Source organism: Tachypleus tridentatus, chromosome 1 (assembly GCF_004210375.1).
Source record: "Tachypleus tridentatus isolate NWPU-2018 chromosome 1, ASM421037v1, whole genome shotgun sequence".
Taxonomy (NCBI): domain Eukaryota; kingdom Metazoa; phylum Arthropoda; class Merostomata; order Xiphosura; family Limulidae; genus Tachypleus; species Tachypleus tridentatus.
Window position 1 is genome coordinate 30,609,000 of NC_134825.1, and position 22,673 is coordinate 30,631,672.

Genomic DNA, 22,673 nt, shown 5'->3' on the forward strand with positions numbered 1-22,673 from the left:
AGACAGGACAATATGTGAAAAAACGATGATTTCATGAATTTGAGTTTTCCTATACCAGTCGGTAAAACTGTTAATTACATTTAGTAATTCACACTCAAATGTTGTTGTTGGCACGAATGCGTGTATAAGGTAATGTTTCGAGACTTGAACCAAGTCAATATTTTTATAATATAGTAGTTAACAAAATATTCTATCTATTAACTGGATCAGCCAGTGAACTTTGTCTTGGCAAACTTGAATTTATTCTTGTGGAATAATTAATATTGTCCATCTTACTGCAATCCCATTGAGGGACATATGGATCATCTATGAAATAAACATTAGATCATATGTATAGCAACCTTAACACATTTGTTTTTATATCAGTCAGATCTTAATAAATTATCATAGACATATTTCATACAACGTTTAAGTCAACAAAAAGTAAGGAACAGTAGGATAAAAATGTATTTCTTCTAACAATTCTATGTGACTGTGGTTTTAACACATACAAGTTATGGTTATTACCATTGATGATGTCATTAGTATGCATACACACATTTAAGTTTAGTGCTTGCATACATATATGCATACACTAACATTAAGTGTGCTGTGTATCCATACAGAATTTTCAGTAACTGAGAAAGCTTTTAACACAAACATAAACAACAATTTGCCAGATGCATAGGAATGGATATTTGTATTTCATCAGTTAATAAGTTACCAGTTTTGTGTATATATATGTTAGAAAGAAAGCAATCATTCTTTTGTCTGATAATTCCATAATAATATAAATATAAATGGTTACCACCCCATGAGGATAAGTTACATGTAAACTAATGCAATGGCGTGTCGATGTACATGTGTCCCATGGTTTTTGGTGAATTTCTGACTACTAAACAACATTTTCATAATGAGAAGCTATTTTATGAAGAATATCAGTATACGAAGTTTTGTTGGTTTTTTTTTTAAGAGAGTCGTAGGATACAATATTTCAAAGAAGGGAGCCTTTCATGTTCTTCGTAGAATATGGAAAACTCACACAGCGACTCTTTTAGGACAGCGAGGAGAATCAAACACCACACTTTAAGCCAATTCAGAGTAACACCACTCCCAAAGTAAATAGTATACGATTAGGAAGGAAACCTTCTGTCTCGTAATCCTACTGAGTTATGTATCTAAACATAGGCCCCCCTTCAGTGGCAGAGCGGCATGACTGCGGTCTCATTCAGCTAAAAATCACCGGGTTTAGATATCCGTGGTGGGCAGAGCACAAATAGCCCATTGTGTAACTTTGTGCTTAATTCTAATGAAAGAAACATACAAATCTAAACATAGCTCTGTGTTCGGGCGACAGGATTTTAAGCAAAGATTTGAAACTGAAGTCTCACAAGTAAAAATTTCAAAAGCTTTCAGACGCACCTCGCAACCAAAGCTGTTTTCATAAGTAAGATGGTCAAATGGACTGTAATCGCAGCATCCCATTCGACCACACACTTCTCACGTTTCACAATGCAGCTTCAATATACTTTTGAGCTGTTGGACTTTTTTAAAATTTGTGTTTAAATGTATAATTTAAGATGAGCCTATCTGTTTTTTGCAGAAACGTCACTATAGAAAATGTGATGCCTGGAAGTAATGTGTAATCATGAAGAAGTAGCTTCAAAGACATACACACGTATCCTGGATCGATGGTTTATAAATAAGAGACCCGGCATGGCCTGGTGCTTAGAACGATCTGCTCGTAATCTGAGAATCACAGGTTCGAATCCCCGCTTCACCAGACATGCTCATGTGAATGTTCTTATTGAAACTGTAATACTTAGTTTCAGGTGGATATGGTATTCGACTCGTAATTCGAAGGTTTCGAGTTCAAATCCCCGTCGCACCAAAAATGCTCACCCTTTCAGCCGTGGGGGCGTTATAAAGTGATGATCAATCCCACTATTCGTTGGTAAAAGAGTAGCCCAAGAGTTGGCGGTGGGAGATGATCACCAGCTGCCTTCTCTCTAGTCTTTCACTGCTAAATTAGGGACGACTAGCTCAGATAGCCCTCGTGTAGCTTTGAGCGAAATTCAAAAACACAAACATCTAAAGAGCGGATATCTCTTAATGTTTATATTTCTTGAGTTCGTTATTTTCTCAATCAAATCATAAAAACGAGAAAAACAAGAACTATATTTTTAGAACGGAATGTTACTAGTACTTCTAAGTATCGCCCGAACTACCCTTCTGGCTGCTTCTAGGACTAACGTTTTGGGTTTTAAGAAAAACGAATTTATCCCTTCACGTAAACAACATAGGCGTAGTTTTATATACAGCACTATTTTGTGGTTAAGATGAAAGATAAATATGGATTTTAAATATATTTCTTGACATACTCATGTTTTATAAGGAGTTATTGCTAAAATCTTCAATAATTTAACAACTTTACCTGACACTGCACATGCAGCTTTGGCAAGTTTATCCTTAAAAAAATACACTTTAATTCTTAATGTGTATTCACTGTCAGACCATTGGTACGTGTTTTAAAATTAATACAGGAATAATCAATAATATTGTGTTTGTTATACTATAAATTCTTTTGAATATACCTTTGATATTGGATGAGTAATATTAAATATATTGTAAAAGTACTCATGTGATGCATGATATATACAAAGTTTTTTAGCTCTTTATTTAATGTTGGCTAATCGTGACCAAGTAATTAGTGTACTAGACTGTGGATTTAAGGATCTATGATACGCATCCTATTACCGAAATATCTACAATCCACACTTTGGTCTTTTATAAGAGTAACCAAACTATTGATTGTAGAGGTTGTTGTCTTCTTTATAGTTTTCTGAGTTTAAAATGAGGACAATAACAAGAAATCCCTTGTGTAGCTCCGAAATGAACTTAACCAAACTTTTTTTCCCCCTGATGACTCAGCAGTAAATCTGAGGGCTCAGAACGCTCAAACTGGGATTTTGACATCGGCTGTTCCAGAATACAGATATTCCATTATGTATGTAGTTTTGCACTTAACAACAAACAAAATAAAACAAATACAAGCACCTTAATGTTAATCTTTCCTTCTTTATAGATGTATTATGTAATACAGACCTTTAGCAAATTTGTAGTTTTAGTTAATATTTTGACTCAGGGCTTGTGACGTCGAAAAAGCAGTTTTAACTGATAGACCAAATTTGCTTTTTGGTTTTGGGGCAAAAAATACAACAGACTATTTGCGCTCTGTCTACTTCATTGGATCTAACCCTCAATTTTGAATTTATGAGCTCCCAGCCTCACCGACACACTAGATGATGTTGTTTGTTTATTGTGAAAAATAAAACTATACAATGCGATATCTTATCTCTGCTTTGCTCACTGTTAGTATCATGTCCCAATCTGTTAACGTTATAGGATTATAGACATGCCACGGAGGATCTGGGGGGAGCTACATTAGAAAGTTTGTTTGTTTTGAATTTCTCTTAAAGCTACACGACGGCTATTTGAGCTAGCCATCCTTAACTGAGCAGTTTAAGACTAGAGGGAAGGCAGCTAGTCATCACCACCCACCTCCAACTCTTGGGCTACTTTTTATACTAAGCAGCTAGTTAACAGCAAGTACTGCTAGTTCTTGGGTTACTACTCTCTAATCAATAAAGCACCCACGAACTCAAAATGAGCAAATCGTTTTTAAGCAGATGGACGTGAACTGTAAATCATCGACTTTACTCTTCGGGCAGTCTTTTTTTTTTTATAAAGGACAGGGTACTTTACAATAAGTGTTTGTGACTTGATGATAAATTTCAACAGCATATAGACAGCACACAATCCACTTGTTTTAAAATAATGTATTCAAAACAATTCAAACGTTTGCACAAAAATTCGCTATGCTGTTGGTTATCACAGTTGTATCCAGAGCTTTAAATAATTGTTTCTCCTCTTTTTTCTAATTCCATACAGGTGGGTTCAGTTACTTTAGAACGCCCTTTGGCAAGACAAATTATTCTTCTATATGTATGTTATTACAATACAAGCTGTGAAAATCACTTTAGAAATCGCCACTACACGCTTCTTATGAGAAATTCACAATCACACTGTCCAACCTCTCTTTTTTCATTTTTACTTTCACTAACTTATTTACGTGTACTAATTTGGTAGCTTAAATATAAATATAGATTGTTCGACTGAGGTTTAGAACTTTCTACCAACTATGAGACATGATGTAAGAAAAGTCACTTAAAACGACGTGAAAAATTCAAGAGGTTCGAGTAACATGACATCAATTTATAACAATTGAACTATGCAACAAATGGTTTGAAAACAATTACGCCAGCAAACTTGCCAAAACTATCACTTCTAAAAATAACTTACTTTAACACTCACGCAACATAAACAATATAATACACTCGTATATTTAGTGATAAACTTGAAGGTTTATAACGCTAAAATTCGGGCTTCGGGTCAAGGCAGAGATTCCTCAGTGTGTTTTTATGTGTAACTTTATACTTATCGAAAAATAATTTATTTTATTGAAATTCCTGTTCGTGATTACACCAAAGGTTTTTACAACTTAAAAGTTGATACAAAATAAATAGCATAGATATGTCCGTAAGTAACTTCTTAAGCCAATTATGGAAAGTAAAATACATAAAAATACCTTATTTAAAAGCCACATTTATAAGATCCAGAACATTCTAAGAAGTTTATGGAAATATTTGATAATAATTGGTTTCTTTTGAATTTCGCGCAAAGCTACACGAGAGCTATCTGCGCTAGCCGTCCTTAATTTAGCAAAGTAAAGCAGCTAATCATCACCACCTACCGCCAACGTGGGGAGTTATAATGTGACAAATAATCCCTTTATTTGTTGGTAAAAGAGTAGCTGCAGAGTTGGCGGTGGGCGATGATGATTAACTCTATGGAATCTTACACTATTAAATTGGGTACGGATAGTGCAAATAGCCCTCGTGTAGCTTTGCCGAAATTCAAAATCAAACAGTCCACTTTACTTTTTAAAAAAAATATCCTGTTTATAATCTTGCTTAATGTGCAAGTAAAATCTGACGTCAACTTGGAATGTTTTAGATGTACCTTTGTATCATGCGTCTTATAATATTAGCATATAATATTATTATATATTTTAAAAACAAAAACAGCCTAACTAAAATTACCTCATCTGGCGTAAATTATAAATATATTCCTTCCAACAATAACAATGTGAATCAGTTTATTTGAAAACTGTAAACAGAGTCGATTATTTGGGAATTAGAGTGAATATTAAGTTTAGCTTTAATTTCATACTCTCTTAGTAACATAAGCGTGTTGAAAAGTGCTGGCCTTCTATGATTTTTATATAATACTTTGATTAAGGTAATTTAATACACTCAAAAACACTTGTGTAATATATAGAAAGTCCTCCTTTTTGAAGCACTCTTAACTTCTTATGTATCTTATTGCTTTGACCAAAGCATATTCTTATATTTTATAATATTGAGTTTTTTAATCCCTGTGTCATCAGAACAGTATATTTCTTATAAATGGCTAGCTAAACGTGTTATTTCATATAATTAAAAAAACACTTACAATGTGAAGAATGTTAAATGAGTAAAAGCTACAAGGGCAATACATTGTAGACTGTTTTATATCATACAACACTTATTATTTCTTATACTTCACGTTTGTTTATATCTATATGACATTAGGGTAGAGTATTGCAAGTTTAAGTCCACTCCTAGACCAGTAATTCAATTACTTGTATATGATGAACGATAAATTATGCAAAATGTTACAAGAAACACGCACGAATATTTGTGTTGTAAATCCGCAAACTTATAGCTGTTCCACTGGGGAACGAACTAGTTATTTCATACGATAAAAATAAGAAAAACTGATATTCTTCAAATAAGGAATTAAGCCCTATAATTAATATAGAACTTATGTGTCATTAATACATCTTGAGTAATTACTGGAGATTGTTTCACCATAACGAAATGTTAATTGACTCTGAATTTGATATCTGTAAAGAGAGAAAACATATGTGACATTTGTAATAAATAAGAATCAAATATCTGTGTGAAAAGGTATTTTTATCAGGATACGCTGTTTTGAGTATAAATGTGGATTTAGTTCTAGATGAATGAATCAAGTAGTTCAGTTCCGTGTATTTAACCTCATTGTTTCTTACTGATAGTGAAAATTATTCTGTTATCAGCTTTTTCTTTTGTACCAGTAACATGCATTGTTCTGCTGAAACGTACGAGTTCGTATCACGTGTTTAAAAATACGTAAAACGCACAACACTAAAATGAGACTCTGTAATTATACAAAGATATACTCTGTCATTAACTGTAATTTATATATTAAAATACGTGAGAAGGTTCAATTACATAAATCACACTGGCAAGTATTAAAGAAGTTACGCCGAAATAAAAATTAAAACATTTTATTTGGTTTGGTATTTTCATTCTGAACTGTACCTCATACAACATGCAGCCAGTCAGAGACTCCAAGGATCGGGGATAATTTTAAATTTCGAATTAGAAGGAGAAGAACCGATCAGCTGTATCCATATTTTATGCAGTTCTCTTAACCCCACAGTTAAAAAGATTCATTGCGGTTTGAAACTTTGACCTTTTGATCCACCACCCGGACCAGGAGCGTCATTTCACAAAAGATTTTGGAGTCAAATAAGAAGAACCTTGTATGGGCCTCTCCAGTACAATTGGTTCCTTAGTCCGGCCTGACTCGAAATGGCTCATAAAACCACCATTTGGGGTCTCCTTTCAAGCTTGAGAATAGTTTAATTGCCCCATCCCAAAATGACCTTCCTGGTTCGGAAGCAAAAAGTTTTCGAAATAATTCATAATGTTTAAGTTATCTGCATCTGGAGTTAGGTTAGTCTTGAATTTATTTTGGCCTTTTCAGCACATTACATCTGGCTATTGATTATATATTTGTTGTAAGAATTACAGCAACACAATGTGTGTCTCGCTTTTTTTCTAGATAAGTTTTTCAAAATCCATACATGAAAAATTTCGCAAAATTGATAGCCATTTGGTTTGTGTACTTGGCGTATTTTATGTCCCTATGGACTGACACTGGTCTTAGCAAGTGTGAGGCAATAAACAACAAAGTAATCAAATTTCGTAGTTCACTAAGAGGTTGCGGACACGCCAGCAAAGTATTTAGGGCTTATTTTTTCAAATACATTTTGTTCAATGATTTTATGTTTTCTGTCTTGTTGGACGTTTGCCAAAATAAAAATGCTTTAATACATTTTAAATGTAAGAGTTTTAAACTTTCCAGCGAGATGTATCAAACAGTTGTTTTTCTTGCTTTGTTTGCTTACAACTTCGAACATATTTCTTCTTATGTCCTTGTGTTTTGTAAATGTTTAAAATATAAGTTAGATATCATGATGGTGTTTTCTCAATTAAAGTAACTATTTATATCAAATATTCCGGTTTAGAGTGAGAGATATTCATCCATATATTTCAAGTATTTATATAGTTTATAATTAAAATGTTACTATATTATACATAAAATACTTTTAATCGATATCTTCTGACAAAGTTATTGCTATTTAACAATTTTTATCAGAATGTTTCATACATACATAAATTTTGTTTTTCCTGTTTGTTTGGCGTTAAACACAAAACTACCCAATGGGCTATCTGATGTGCCTATCACGGATATTGGAACCATAGCATTATAAATCTTTAGACTTGCCACTGAGCCACAATGGGCATACATTTAGATCAACAGTTTCATAGAGATTTGTATTATGAAGAAACGTTTATTTAGTCATAAGAAAAGAAAATCTGTTCCTTTTTGCCAGTAATTTCTTAATTTGTTTTACAAAAATAGAATAAAAAGAATCTCTAAACTTAAATTAATATTATGCTGGTTTATGTGGTTACGAAAGTTTTGTTTTTTGTTTGTTTTTTAATTTTTGCGCTAAGCTACACTAGGGCTATCTGCGCTAGTCGCCCCTAATTTAGCAGTGTAAGACTAAAGGGAAGGCAAGCTAGTCATCACCACTCACCGCCAACTCTTGGGCTACTCTTTTACCAACGAATAGTGGGATTGACCGTAACATTATAACGCCCCCATGCTGGGAGGGCGAGCATGTTTGGTGCGACCGCGATTCGAACCCGCGACCTTCGGATTACGAGTCGAACGCCTTAACACTCTTGGCTACGCCGGACCTAGGTTACGAAAGAGAGTTATTACTTTGTTTGGGCCCAGCATGGCCAGGTGGTTTAAGGCGTTCGACTTGTAATCTGAGGGTCGCGGGTTCGAATCCCCGTCGCGCCAAACATGCTCGCCCTTTCAGCCGTTGGGAGTGTTATAAGTTACGGGAACTCCCACTATTCGTTGGCAAAAGAGTAGCCTAAGAGTTGGTAGTGAGTGGTGATGACGAGCTGCCTTCCCTTTAGTCTTACACTGCTAAATTGGAGAAGGCTAGCGCAAATAGCTCTCGTGTAGCTTTGCGCGAAATTCAAAAAGCAAAACAAAAACAATTACTTTGTTTGTTTAGAATAAAGCATAAAGCTACACAATGGGCCCATCTGTGCTTTGCCTACTTTGGATATCGAAATCCAGTTTTAAGCGGTGCCACTGGGTGCAGAGGTGTTGCTTTTTTATTAATTTTCGTTATGGGAAACTGAGGTTTACCCCTCTCTTCCCCACATCATTGTTATTGTAGTTTTCTTGTATTAGAAGTAAATGTGTGATAATTACTATTGTTTCAATTTTATGTAGCAATACGGAGACAGGGAATCCAGACAACTTGGAGGACGTTTCAGAGGTAATCAAATACTTTGTGGAAATTGTTCAGCACCAGGATGTAAATGTGTAGGAGAAAAAGGATCACGGGTAAAGTATAGGTTTATTTTGCACACTGTATATTATTAGAAACTGCTTCCTTAATAAATTCAGTCTTTTGCACAGACCACTTCATTACTGTATTAAGAACTGAGCTATAAATGTTTTTTTCATGGTTTCAAGCCAGTAGACCAGAGCATCTTTATCGCAAAATATTGTCTTAACTCTTCAGAGAGCCGCCAAATGTCTGAATGCACTGTGTTAAGAAGTTAATAAGTCAGTTCTGAGTCTAAGAAATTATAATTACGTGTTTAATAATGTCTCAGTTATTATTAATTCATACTTTTAGTGTATGCTGGACATGTATTGTTAAATTATCTTAATGTTTTACAGTTACTATTGTGAAGGGCTTGAATCATCTTTGGCTATGGTACATCTAGTCTTGGTGAAATCGAGCTATATTGGATGATTTTTTTTTATAACTCAAGTTTTCACTTAGGAAGTAATATTAATTCTCCTATAAACTGTATAAGTGTAAAATAGAGTAATAAGATTGTTCACAAAATGTAATTTCAGTTGCACAATCTTTATTAAAGCACCAATTACAAACGATATTTGTGTTTGCACAATCTTTATTAAAGCACTAATTACAAACGATATTTGTGTTTGCACTTCTTCAATTAACATGATGAATAATCTCTCTGTGTGTAACTGTAAATTTTCAGTGATTGGTTCTTCAGGATCCATTTCTAGACTAGACCCAATATAATCGTATACCACCAGCTTAATCAGTGTTTTTGACATTGTTTTTTTATACTGAGTAGTCAATAAATTAGAAGAATTTATGACATTTTTCTTTTAGTGATAGAAATATTTATTTTACACTTTTCATTCAGTTGTATTTTATTGGTTATTAGCTGTTGTTTTCTATAGGTTATGGTATGTTATATCCAAATATAAAATATATCACGAGTATGATTTTTATAAAATTCACAAAATTATCAATGTGCAGTTTTAAATATCAATTTTAGCAGCTTTTGATCCTTAAAAGTACTTTTTTATTTTTTCTACTGAATTGCCTTTGAGAAATTTCATAGAAGTATTTTGATGTTAAAAGATGCATTTTATATATTGCAACATTTTATTGTTAAAGGGATTTTTATGCTGTTTTAGGTTTTGTATGTAAGGCTTTTTTGTATATAAGTAATGCTACATTTTTAAAGGCCATTTCAGGTTGATAATGATATAAACAGTTCTCAACTTAATTTTAATTAGTAAGGTTTTTCTTTTTGTAAACAGGGTCCTCCTGGGTCACCTGGTCCTGCAGGAGAACGTGGTTTACAAGGATTTCCAGGAATGGAAGGTTTACCAGGTGAAAAGGGGCAGAAAGGTGAAGCAGGATCTAGAGGACCAAGGGGTCCAAAAGGAGATAGGGTAATGATTTTTGTGTTAAACTAAAATTATCTCTTTCTTTTATCTCTGTTATGATTATTGATAAAAGTAAGTTAAATTTCAGTAATATAGCACTTACGTAAATTTTTCATTTATTTATTATGTCTTTTAATATCATTGAAATTCTATGATACTAGAGAAACAAACATTATTGTAGAATTGAAATGTAATATTTTTAAAGGTGATAGAAAGATTAATAATAACAGTACTTACAACACAATACATATATGTATATATGTGTGTGTTTGATAATATTTTCTCATATTTACTACATCTTTTTGAGAAAAACATTAAGTTGAATGTTTGGCTACGTAAGAAATTGTTTTTGTATTGTTCCTGAATAACAGCTGCTGCCTCTTCCAGTTTTTAGTTTTTTCATGTTAAAAAGTGTACTGTCACTGAAGATTTCATATTTAACAAAATGATTTTTTTTTTTTTATTTCAGGGTAAAATGGGAATCCCTGGCTTTCCTGGAATAAATGGAATTCCTGTAAGTATTGTATATAGAAATGTTAAATCACCTAGTGTATCCTTTTTAAATCTAAGTGAGGAAAGACAATAATTAATAGTTTAAAGTTTAATGCCTAGATACTGCAAAATATATTTAGTGCTTCTTGTCTTTTTAAATGTAGTAAGGTGAATGTTCAGTGTTCACCACGAGAATTTTCAAACATTTTTACCACTTGCACATTTATAGTTGTGTGTTAGTTTTTGACAACAGAACATTTGTCAACAAATGTGACTAAATTCCTTTTCCTTTTACTCCAGCTGCCTACTGTTCAGAGTTATTCATCTTTGGTGTCATATTTGTTTTCATTCGTATGGAAAAGACTGATGTAAAGTAAACTACACTGTGTAGAAGAGGACAATGGTTTTTTCTATTGTCATCATTTAGGATATATTCTCCTTTATTTGTCTAATGAAATGACCAAAGTGACATGGTAGTGCATGCCCTCATGAGAGGTGACACTGTTGTACTTGTTATACACTCCTTCATTCTTGTCATGAATCTCATCAGAACTCCACACACTGTTGTCTAGTTTGTCTTGTTGGTAACAATAGCTTTGTCTAGTGGCTGGTGCTCTTGTTAAATTTGTTCCATGTTATTGTGTAATAAAAATTAATTGTGTTTTCACATTATGTTTTGATGTTTTTTGACATAAGATAATTCACTTCTGCATAACATTTCATGATGTTTCTCAAAATATTCTTATCTAAATAGTATATTTTGACGTCCCACACTGCTTTTAAATTTGAATAATGAATGTAATGAATACAATCGTTTTTAGAGAAAATTTAGTAGTTGATTATATCTTTGTGTTATCTGCTTAAGAAATAAATGCCCCAATGGTTGTGTATCATTATAAAGCTTTGTCTCAATTATATTTATTAATATAACTTGTATTGCTATAGGATATATATTTGTGTCATTTTAGGATTTTAATGCAACATATTGTGTTTAACTCTTAATAGAGCCAATAGATGGTTGAGTGTTACTCTATGAAGAGTTAGTTCTAGAGTGAAAAAAATTATTCTGATACATTAATTCTGACCTTTGACAACAGCAGATTTGTTTTTTGTCCTATTGCAAAAAGCACTTGCTGTAGAAATCTCATTTGTTTTGTTTTGCTCTTATCTGCTAACTGTGTAATAATTATACCACTTATCAATCAGCTTCCAATCCCCAGTACTTCTACAGTGAAAGAGTGTTTTTGTTTTATGTCGATTCCATATTTTATCTCTTTAACTTCATCATTCTAAAAAATTGCTACACCTGTTATGCTGCATGTTATATCAACAGATTTGTCATTTTTGTGGAGACTGAATAATGTATGTTAGGTTTAGCATGGAATTACTTCAGTATCCCTTTAATGAATTAAGTGGGAATTTAGATGTTAAAAAAAGAAACTTTATATCTTTATCCTCATTATCCTAAAAATTTCTACACCTGTTATGCTGCATATTATCAACAGATTTCTTATTTTTGTGGAGACCGAATAATATGTGCTTGGTTTATCCTTGAATTACTTCATTATTCCTTTAATTACAGTGGAGCACCATTAAGCCGCAGACCAGTAAACCGCGAAATCGCTTAAGCCACTGTAGCAAGTCGGTTTGGTTTTTGGAATTTCGCACAAAGCTACTCGAGGGCTATCTGTGCTAGCTGTCCCTAATTTAGCAGTGTAAGACTAGAGGGAAGGCAGCTAGTCATCACCACCCACCGCCAACTCTTGGGCTAATCTTTTACCAACAAATAGTGGGGTGGACTGTCACATTATAATGCCCCCACGGCTGAAAGAGCGAGCATGTTTAGCGCGACAGGGATGCGAACCCGCTACCATAAGATTACGAGTCGAACGCCTTAACTAACCTGGCCATGCTAAGCCAGTGTAGCAAGTCTTGTGAGCGAGAATTATCGTGGCTCACTGCGATAATTTAAGAACGTGTAAAAAAGCGGCTTACGAATTTAATCCTGGCTTTATAACTTCAAGGGGATATTTAAAAAGGATTTGCTATAATTTGGGAAATAAATAAAATATATTACAATAAAAATCGACTGTTAATCGACTGTTAATCCGCCATTGTTACAGTAAACCTCCATGAAAATCTGCGGTAAATCCGTGAAAAAGTGATCAATAATTAAAATATTATTTTTAATTCAATAATCCGATATAATGATCAAGCAATGGCCCGGATGAGGCTCCTGGGTGGAGCTGTTGGCGACTTCGGCTTTTCAGTCACAAAGGTTTAAGCCACGGTTAAGCAGGTTGACCCCCCATGGCTTAACGGCGCTCCACTGTAATTAAGTGGGAATTTATATGCTAAAAAAAGAAACATGTCTTAAGTGCTAAACAATATTTCAAATATTCAAACAAGTGAAAGTTGGAAGAAGTTTTTTTTTTTTTTTTTTTACTTATGCTGATGTTTTGTATCTTTACCATTAGAAAGTATTTCATAAAGTACTAAACGAGTTAAATATATTATTAAACAAACTGAGAAGAAGTTAACAGGTAGATAGCAAATAGATTTGACTGTATAAAAAAGAATAGAGAGAAAGAGAGAATGGCGATAAATAAGAGTTTGTCTAATTGGTAAAATTTGGCTAGTGTGGTTTTTCAGAATTCTGTCCATAGAGCATTGTTTGTAATCATTTATGCCAATTTAGGTAACTTATATAGTAATGTCAAAAATTTTGCTGATTTTATTGTGATAATCTTTTATTTTACTTTAAAGGACAACGACAATCTTAGTAATTAAGCTAGAATGTGAAAAATTGATTCACATATTGGGATATATAAAGTTATACTTTTAAAGACAGAAAGTTGGAAAATACTTGCTTTTTTTGTGTCCAAATAACTAGCTATTATAAATGATGATAAAAAGTTAGGTGTATTTATTGTTAATATTGCAGTGTTTAACTGTGGGAATAATGGATTGATTTCTGGAAATATAATAACGTTTCATAACTTTAGATAAAAGTATATGTCATTCTTTTAAAATACTATTATGACCATAAAGAACTTTTAGAGTGAAACCTTAAGATATTGGGTTTCTGAGGACAAACTTAAACGTTTGGACATAATTTCGTTTGAACTAAGTAGAAATAGAATTCACTTGATTTGGGTGTCTCAGCTTATTACAAGTTGCATCAGTCTATCTGTGGTGACTTAAAACTTGGTAATGTGAACTTAGATATTATGAGCAACCAACTTCAGTTTTGTAAAACAAAATGCAAGCTTATTTTTGGGTAAAAATATTTATTAAGCTTGAACTTGTTTAAATATTTCCTTAGTGAGTCAAATAGCATTCTGTCATCTCATATTCCCATTTATTTTTATTTATTTTCTTAGTATTGCCCAGCTACAACTTTACAAAACTGAGTATCTTTTTATTTTACTTTAGATTTTTGTAAAATACCAACTAGCATAGTATCAACATGATTTTCAAGTTTTCTTTTTGAGAATATTTCTTCAAAAACTAATACTTTAAGCTAACTTTTCATCCTAATCAAATACTAAAACTGGATTAATTATTATGTTATAGATGAAATATTTTCTACCATTGAATACGTCATCAGGTTTGCATCACTGTAATATTTCAACATGGTATACTTAGGATCATATGTTTTGAAGCATATATTTTAGTTGCTGTTTTTAACCATCTATTTTGATTCTATGTTGTACCAATACGTTTTTCTAGTAGGAAAATTATCTTTATAAGTGTGTGTGTGTGCAAGGGTACATACACACACTCACACTACTCTGCAAAAGCCTTAGACACATTTCAAAGTTACAATGTAGGTTTGTTATGAGCATCAAAAATTTACTCAAAACCTATACTAGTGTCTTTTACAAGTAAAATAAATTTGACTGTTATTAATTCAACTTAGTTTTGGTGAGAAGAAACAAAGCTTATCAATCTAACAATCTTTTATTTACTTTGGTCAGAATCTTCAAAAAAACTTGTGATTGCAACAACTCAGAGTAAACAATGCATGAGCAGCCACTTTGAAGTGTTGTAGTAGCTAATCCATCACATTTTCCAGTCAAAGCTAATTGATGATTTCTTTCCAGTTGTTCTTTATCATTAGTACCATTTGTTTCTCTTTCACATCCATAAAGCTAAAAGGCTATTTTTGTACTGCAAAATACAATCTACCAGGATTAACTGTTAGCTTAAAATAAGATGGTTAAATTTTTAGTATAAGATCAACACAGAATTGTGTTTCTGCACAAAGATGGAAAATACTGAATGAACTAACTTGCATCACTTAATTTTCAAGGTGTGCTATTCAACATCGTCTGTAGTTGATAAGCTATAACTAGAAGATCTAATAAGTTGTCTAGCAAGGACGAACAATACTTGAAGATAATATCCTTGAAGAGTAGAAATAAGACAAGCTTTTAATGTGCAACTAAACTGGCAGAAGGTTCAGATATCATCATCCATGAATCAACAATACAAAATTAGGACTTAAGAGATGTACAAGAAAGGGGAACAAGACTAAAAAGCTAAAATATGCACAAGAACACAAATTGGACTATTGTACAATGGTCAAAGTTGCTTTGAAAGATAAATCAAAGTTTCAGTTATTTGGATTTAATAAAAAACAGTATGCAAGATGATAAACAATGGAAACTTATAAAGACCCTTGCTTGAAACCAACAGCATGAATGAAGTTCAATTCAAGTTTAGGGGTACATATTCTAATGCAGTGTTCAAATAATTGATGAAAACTGATGATACATTGGCTGCAGCAATGTACAAAAAACTGTTAGTTTGCAATGTGCACAGTGGTGTGAGACTTATTGGCCCAAATTTTATCTTACAGTAGCACTGTCAAGAGTCCACTTTTATTGCTTTAGAATTCAGCTGACAAGTCAAACTATTTTTATCACTGTCGTTTCCATGTATATTTATGTTGTCACATGAGTTACTATAGATGTATCCTGAACTTCCAGTAATCATCTGCCTTTGATAAAAGTCCACACAGGTGGATTCAATTAGTTTAGAACACCCTTTGACACAACAGATTATTCTCCTTATCTCTTTGAGACTGTTAATCTCACATATCAACTGTTAGGCCATTGGCTCCCACAATGGTTAACTTTACGTTTTTTAACTTTTTTGTCACTGAATTTCTTTTTTATCTGATTTTTATTTTCTGTTTCCACTTGTTTGGCTGCAGCTGTATATATGTCTATCACTTAGGCATTCTAGAAATCTCCATAGCCTCAACATCGAAATGCATTACAAACACAAAATATATTAATCATTAATACTACCGACACTAGACAGTCTTTTTATGTTTGATAAACTTAATAATCAAAATCACTCAGCCAGAGTAATTAAAAAGTATTTGCAATAGTAAGAGGAAATTAGAGTCTTGCAATGCATGGAATAGACCCCTCAAAGTCCAGATCTCAGTATGATAGAAGTTGTATGGGAATATTTGGACAAATAAAAAATAATCCCAGCAACTTATATAATCTTTGAGAGGTCATTGAAGAAATGTGGAACAGCATTCCACAGGAATTTATAAAAACATTTGTTGAAAGTGTCTCCAGATGAATTTTAGTGGTTTCGAAGGAAGAGGGTGGATGTACTCACCATTAGTTTATATTAAAATATGTATTAATTTGGTTATTTGAATAAGATTTTCTTTTTCATAAAAAAATGTATTTGCACTGAATACAAAGTTTTAGTTTCCTTATACTAAATGTCTAAGACCTTTTCACAGCAATATATATTACCTTACAAATGTATGCATATTTTGGATCTGGGTAATCTTTTCAGAATATTTTGTTGCAAATTGCTTACACTTTAAATGTCATTCCAGGGTTTACCTGGCGTGCAAGGTCCTAGGGGTCCTCCTGGTTTGGATGGTTGTAATGGAACAGATGTAAGTTGAAATTTTTGTTTCATAAGTTATTTTTCAAGTGTTAACTATCCAAGCTTAATCATGAATCATTTCATTCATTGTACATTTTTTAGTTTTATGTGTCTGCCTTCTAACTCTGTTATTTAGTAAAGTATTTCTGCTCCTTTAATTTAATTTAATACACGACCTTTGAGATTTTTATTGAGAAATTTAAAGTGATAAGTTACTCCTATATGAATTCACCAGCAATTAATATTATGACTAATTGATAAAATTTAAGGAAAAATTAGTATTTGTAACTTGTGTTAATTTACTAGAAGAAACAAAATGGAGTTATTTTTTCCAGCTATCCATGTTGAACTATTTCACTTCCATATCATGGAAAGTGTACATGAAACCAATACTTAAGTCACTGACCTAAGTTGATGAAGCAGAGTCATCAGTTCCTTGAAAAATGATCTTGCTTGACCTCAGAAAAATAAATAAATAAAGAACAGAGTAGTTAGTATAAAGTTTCTTTATGATTATTTTATATTTTTCTGCAAGTCAACGGTAATTATAAATCCTGTCTTTTAGTTTGGTTGCAACTAATTAAACTCTGTTGTATGCTCTAGTTCAAGTGACTTATATGAAAACCATTAATGAGAAATGTTAAAATTACTTAGATTCAATAATCTAAGATAGCAGTTGTAAGGTCTTTAGTTGAACATAATTGGTTATTTTGAAAATGATGACAATTTTATATATAGTTAGTTCAAAACATATTAACTTATTTTAAGAAGAAGAATATAAATATTTAACAAAAATATGTTTGATGCTTTAAAATGTAATACCATAGATGTTGATAAGCTAATTTTAGTACATTTGTTTAAGATCTTGAATGTATATATACTTTTTATTTGGTAAGTAACTAATTTTTTACTTTTTTACACTATTGTGCTACTAGTAATATAGGACTTAAAGAATGCAATAAATCTTAATTAGATGTTTTAAAGACATGTAACTCAGTTTGATATATTTAATTGTCTTTAAAATTATTACACGTTATTTCAAGGAAACTTGTGTTTGTGCACATACTCTTTCAGGGTACTCCAGGTATACCTGGGGAGCCTGGAGATATTGGACCTGTAGGATTTCCTGGTGATCCTGGACCGAAAGGAACAAAAGGAGAGCCTGCTATTGGACCAGCAGGTCTTAAAGGACAGAAGGTAAAATCTGTTTCTACTCTTTCCACGACATTAAATGAATTTGTTTGTTATTTGTGAAACACTTCCCACAGGTTTGTCTTTTATCTATAAGCTCCAATATCAGTTATTATTTAAACACAGAGGTATAAACTGTTTTTATTTAGATGTTATGTGTTTTGTAAAAGGTATGTCTCTGGATTTACAACGCTAAAATCAGGGGTTCAATTCCCCTCGGTGGGCTGAGCAGATAGCCCGATGTGGCTTTGCTATAAGAAAAACACACTTGTTTTGTAAAAATTTGTTCTTTTACATATTTACACTCAATAATCTTTTCAAAAGTTGGTTCTTTTGATTTATTTATTTTAATAACTTTTATTTCTATATTTTCAATTTATCCATTGCCTTAAAACATCTGTTTCTATTTGATAATAACATCGTTTGTCAATAATAATAATAAAAAAAAGACATCCACTCAAACCTTTTTTAATTTTTGTGTAAACTCTGAAAGTCAAGGAAGTACTATAGTGCTATAAAATAAACCTGTATTTCAGTTATTAACATTGAGTGCCAAATAGAAAAGCATTAATACGTTGTTGAACATTAGCGTATAAATAAAACATTAGTACTGATTGTTAGATGGAAAAGCATGTAAGCATTGTAAAACATGTTTATGTATATTATTACTGGCACTTTAAGAAAAATAACACTGAAATGCTATAGAACTTCTGTCTGTCAGTCATCAAGGCAACTTGTTAATATTAATAAATTATCTACCTTTCTGTTTTTCTTTCTAGGGTGAACCTGGTAGAGATGGGACAGTAGGACCTCCGGTATGTTCCCAAGTTTTGATGATATACTGTTTCATAAATTGTAAATAAGAATGAATATTATTTAATTATATTAATTAAAGGATTTTACAAACTTTAGTAACATTCTTATACATGAAAATTACATGGGAAAGAATAGCTACAGTTTGTCAAACATGAGAATGCAGTGAATATTGTTGGAATAAAACCAATATCTCAGGTTTTGAAATTATTCATTTTCCTAGATATATAGACTGTATATTTTTTAATCCACACAATGCATTGGTACTACTTGTAATGTTTATACAAAGAACATTAAACATTCATCTCATATACATACAGTTTCATCCCAGACTGAGAAATATACTTTAAATATCAGATACAGGTTGAAAGTTTAATGCTTAAAGATTTTTTGTTGTAGCTTTTGCAGCAGTGAAATCAATGTTAGGCCATATATTCTTTATTTTAGGGTTCCCCTGGTATTGATGGCCTTCCAGGACAACCAGGGACTTCAGGTCCTCCAGGATTAAAGGTAAACACTGAGTATTACCTGTGTTGAGAGAATTATAATTTAAGTATTTTTGTTAAAAACATGTGTAATTCTTTCATTGTCATAGACACAAATATATCACTCTTTAGAGTATTAACTCAGGTAGTTGCATGGAACATGCTATCTAATCTTTATTTTAGCCTTGAAAAATGTAATACTAAGAAAACTCTGTAAAATAGGTACACAGTAAAATCAATGATCTTACAGTTAAGTTTTGAAACTTATAACTATTCTAATTTGAATAATGAATAAATGTTTCACTTAATCCTTTGTAAACTATGATAGTATAATTATTTGGAAAATTTGAGGCAATCGTCTCTGGTGATATATGCAATAAAATAAGTAAGATATAAGTAAATTTGCACCACCACATATTACTGTCCATATCTAAAAACAAACCCAACACTGGAAGATTTGTCTGCCTATAAACATGGGATGAAAGAGTTAAGTGTATTGATCTATTATTTATTACAATACTTGAATGGGAAGTATCATTGAGATGTGCTGGTTTATCTACCTCATTTTATTTATTGGAATGAAACAATACTTGTTTTTGTTTGTACAAGTTTTGACAAAGCTTTATTATCATAAGAATTGTAGGATTCCTAATGTATTACTCATGTAAAATAAAGTTTTTGTTCATCACCCATTTGAATCATCTTACAATTGAATTGTTTTAGTGAGGGATCTTCATCATTAAACTTTTGTAAAGTAAATCTGTGCCATTTATTGTTCGTTAAAATTGATCAAACTTTGGCTGCATTTTGTATCTAATGTTTACATTTTAGCTATAGCAGTAGCAAATAATTTTTTTTTGTGAAAAATAAAAGCCTCTCTAAAAGGTTAACCTACCTGTACATGTTCATGAATATTGATATAATAACAGAAAGTGTTATATTGAATTTTTATAAATGTGTATATTAAAGTACTTTTTTAATTTATTTCAGGGTGACAGAGGTGACAGGGGTTTAGATGGAATGAAAGGAAATATGGGTGTAGGTTACACAGGAATGAAAGGAGAACCAGTAAGTAGAAATGAGCTATGATAATGCCTAATATACATTAGTGAATTGTTTCAGTATTAAATGAAACACAAAAAATAAAAATGCTCATAAATATATTTAATATATTTCAAATTCATTGTCAAGATTCGAATGTCCTATACTTTCTTTTTATAAGCATGCTGACCAGAATACACAAATGTAATTTTAAAATAAGTTTTTAATTGCAATACCAATATAATCCAATGATTTTTGTGATAATATTATTTGAACTTTTCATTTTTTGTAGGAAAAATAACAATGTGTTATTATCTTTTAAGGCTCTCACTTTACACCCTCTCGAAAGAAAGGAAAAAGAAATTTAATCAGCTCTCTGGTTTTTGAGGAACCATTGATTTTTCTTTTAAACTCTTCTAAGTTGTCAACTTTCAATACTATTGATGGTAATTCTTGTTATAAGCTAGTTTTCCTGTTAAAAAAGAAAACTGTTGTTATAGGAGCATTGCCTGTCTTTTCTAAATCTTAAACTTTTATTCTGTCATTTTATTATATTACGAATGCAGCAGAAATAAATCTGTGTTCTTCATTGTATTAATCTTCGGATAATCTTATAAACCTTAGGAGAAAATATGTTAAGAATTCTTAATTTACCCCATAAAATAATTGCTCCATTTCAAAACCATCCTAGTAGCCTTCCTTCAGATCTTTTCTATTAAATCTATTTCCTTTCTTAGATTAAACATATGATCCAAATTATAATATCCCAAATACATTTACTGTTATTAAAGGTAATTTGCCAACTAACTGTACAATTCACTAGTTAATCCAAATCACTCTGTAGTATCTCAAAATCTTTACCAGTATTTAACAGTAAGTGCACATATATATATATTGAAATTTGCCATTTTAAGTTGATCTGTTTTAAAGATAAAATAGAATACCATAAATTGATAGGTTTCTTTCTAGTAAGTGTTCCTTTAGCAAATGAACTGGTGTTTTTTTTATCTAAAACTATAAAATGGATGTTTTAAAAAATAATTCTAGGGACTTAAGGGTTATCCTGGTCCTCAAGGGCCACCAGGGGTATGTCCTAATACATCAGAACAAATAAAGCCAAATGAAACAAAAATCGGACCTCCAGGATCTCCAGGAGAAAGAGGAATGAAGGTAAAATACTAATATTCTTTATAAGTATCTACGTTAAATTATCTGCATAGTTTGTTCATTCTTTGTTTTATGTAATACTGCATGATTGTACCAAGAATACACTAAACTCACGATTGCACTGTCCTGAAAATATATCTGAAGTGCAAAAACAATTTCAAGTATGTTTTCTGATACATTACTTCTTTGCTTCTAGTACTTCTAATAAAGAAGAGTAATTTATTTTTCAAGGTATTGATTGTTTGTTCATTAGGTAATTACCAGGCAAAAATATTTTTTATGAAAATGTTTGGTAAAACATCTGTCTTTTTAATTTTTAACAAGTATTTACATAGTAAACATATTGATCATTTTGTCATTAAACCTTTTAGAATTAACTATGTGGTAGGAATTGCTAATTTTGTTCTTTTATTTCATTTAGGTAGTTCCGTTTAAGCTAGTCCTATTGGGTAGGCAAGATAGACATTCTGAATGATAAAAAGTACTTGGACAACAAAAAATAAATATCTACAGAAATATAGTGCAGTTACAGAGGGAAAAATAAAAATGTTTTGTTTGTTTTCAAGTACATAAGTGTCAGAATAAGAGAAAAATGTGTGGAATACTGGAGGATATTTTTAACAGCAATTATGTCTCATTTTTCACAGGGAGAGAAAGGAGAAAGAGGAGAGAGGGGTTATGATGGAATTCCAGGACCTCAGGTAGAGCAAACTTACCTTACTGAGGGTTTGTGCTATTAGCTTGGTGTTTTTGTGTGAACATAAAAATACTTATCTTAGTATTTTTTGTCTAATATGTTTTATTCAATTTAAAAGGAATACTTTACTTTTTTCTTTATTTTTATTATATTTTATTGTAGCTTTCTTCTAAAGAAAGGGTCTTCCTGTAAAGTTTTAGTGAATTTATAGTGAAAATTTAGAATAAAGACACTTTGATTCAATATTAGATTATTTGTTTGTGAATTTAGGCAGCTTCTACTTCCATTTCAAAAATTTGGTTCTATACAAGCTAGAAACATTTTTAATTTCTTAATAAACATTAAAATATATCAGAATATATATTTTAAATTTAAATTATTAAATTCAAAATGGTTAACATATTGCAAAATCCTTTTTTTGTCTGTCATTTTATAATATTAGTATTATGAATTGACAGTGCAATGAATTTTAACTTTTTCAGGGTAAACATGGAGACATTGGTATGAAGGGAGAAAAGGGTTTACCTGGACCACCTGGAACAAGAGTAAATATGTTATTACATTTATTAAGGAAATACATATAAATATTAACATATCTATGATAATCTATATTATTCATCAAATAACTGACATATGTT

At 31.6% G+C, this 22,673-nt stretch overlaps 1 pseudogene across 1 annotated transcript in view; it reads left to right on the forward strand.

Annotated features, from left to right (window-relative positions):
- Positions 1–22,673, forward strand: part of LOC143245127 (uncharacterized) — a 123,091-nt pseudogene that overhangs the window by 51,535 nt on the left and 48,883 nt on the right. The window contains exons 3-13 of the transcript XR_013025482.1: positions 8,734–8,847; positions 10,096–10,230; positions 10,694–10,738; positions 16,589–16,651; positions 17,716–17,838; positions 18,612–18,647; positions 19,093–19,155; positions 20,121–20,198; positions 21,219–21,341; positions 21,986–22,039; positions 22,518–22,580. The product of XR_013025482.1 is annotated as an uncharacterized LOC143245127 (transcript). The remainder of the gene's footprint in view (positions 1–8,733; positions 8,848–10,095; positions 10,231–10,693; positions 10,739–16,588; positions 16,652–17,715; positions 17,839–18,611; positions 18,648–19,092; positions 19,156–20,120; positions 20,199–21,218; positions 21,342–21,985; positions 22,040–22,517; positions 22,581–22,673) is intronic.